The following is a 2154-nucleotide window of genomic DNA, read 5'->3' as shown; positions in this document are numbered from 1 at the left end:
AAGCTTGAAACATTTTTTAGCATATTATTTCTTTACAATGTTACAATGCAATATGTATATCCCGTGGCAGGTCCCATAAACCCCCAATCCATTAACACTATATTATAATACAATCATAGTTATTTAACTAAAATTACAAAATGGTGGTTTGAACCAACATGTGCCACAAAATTGCTAAAAGTGAAAATCATGTGTCAAAAGCCACTAAAAATAGACACAAAAATCTCCCATTTTTGTTTAGGGGCTACACCCTTGGTATGTACAACACAAGGTATGATGCATGGGATTAATCATGCAAATAATATAACAAGTACCCAACATTCTCCCACTTATTTTTTTTTTTCATATAAGGGATCACGAGAGTACACGATTAATAATCTAAGCAAATCGTGGTTTGAACCACCATGTGCTACAAAATTGCTAAAAGTGAAAACCATGTGTTGAAAGCCTACACCAAAAATGGACACAAAAGATCACCCATTTTTTTAGGGGCTGCACCCCTAGTATGTCTAGCACAACGTATGATGCATGGTGCTAGTCATGCAAACTATATAACACATACCCAACATTCTCCCACTTATTTTTTTTGCATACAAGGGGTCACAGGAGTACATGATTAATAATCTAAGGAAATAATGCCCATTCTTTTCTCTACACCAAGATAAGTTCTAGGTACTCATATTTTTTTTTTAATGAATATGCAAAATTCTTTAATGTGTCCACCTTTATCAATGATACCTTGTCTTCAACCATGTCTTTCAAAAAGAGATATTGAACATTAATATGCTTTGTCTAGAATGATAAGTATGTTCTTCACTAGGAAGATTGCAATATGGATATCACAATTTATTCTTATACCTTTCTACACCAACCCAATACCTAAACACAATCTTTGTAACCATATTTATTCCTTGATTTCATGAGAAGCTACCATGCATTCAACTTATATAGTTGATACTTCCATTGTAGGCTATCTTTTTCTCATCCAACTGATTTCTCCTAAAAATAAGTTAAACATATACCCACTTGTAAGTATTTTCCAATCCATATCTCCAACCTAGTCTACATCAATAAAGCATTGTATGCCCAACACTATGTCCAATCATGGTCTTCCTTGGTAGTATACTCCATAACTAGTTGTGCCACACAAATAACTAAAAACCCTCTTTACTCTCACCCAATGTTCCTTCCCTAGTTTTTCCATATACTTTCTCAATACTCCCATTGCATGTGCAATGTCTAGTCTAGTACATACCATTGCATACATAAAAATTTCCAACTATGCCATAATACAAAACATGGGACATGTCCTTTTCCTCTTCATCAGTCTTGGGACATTGATTTGTAGATAAATTTATAGGTATAGGAATGGGGACTTTTACTGGCTACATTACCACATATTAAACCTTTGCAATATTGTCTTGACATTATTCCTATGATTTAACATGTTTCTCATTTTCGCTGTCTCTTTTAATTTCCATGCCCAAAATGAAATTTGAAACACCAAGATCTTTCATGTCAAATTTAGAGGAAAATCTAGTTTTCACACCTTATATGGTTTTCTTGTCAATTCCAATTAACAACATATCATCAACATATAAGGCCAAATAAATAAGATGATCACCAACTAATTTGAAATACACACAATGATCTACTTTGCTCCTTCTGAAGCTAAGTAACCATATATTTATATTACATTCTTAGTGATTTCTTTAACCCATATAGGGATTTTTTCATCTTGCATACCATATTTTCCTTTTCCTTCATTGCAAAGTATTTTAGCTACTTCATGTAGATTTATTTTCTAGTTATCCACGTAGGAATTTTTTATTCACATTTGTCTTTTCTACTTCAAAATTAAAAGAAACAACAATAAATAAAAGAAATTTAGTAGAAGTTAACTTGGAAACAAGAGGAAAAAATCTGACCATAGTCAATTCCATCTACCTAGGAATAAACTTTTGCTAGTAAACAAGTTTTTTATTTCTCCACTTTTCTTTTTGCATTCAATTTCTTCTTAAACACCCATTTGTTGCCACTAATATTTCTTCCAACTATCAAATCCACTAGATTCCACCCCTCATTCTTGTCCAAGGATACCATTTATTCAACTAAGATTTTTTCAAGGTTTTCCATCCTCTGGATCCACTTCCT

This window comes from Pinus tabuliformis, chromosome J, assembly GCF_031772625.1.
Source record: "Pinus tabuliformis cultivar Carrire ecotype Pingquan chromosome J, CPIR1, whole genome shotgun sequence".
NCBI classification, from domain to species: Eukaryota; Viridiplantae; Streptophyta; class Pinopsida; order Pinales; family Pinaceae; genus Pinus; species Pinus tabuliformis.
This window is presented reverse-complemented; position numbering follows the sequence as displayed.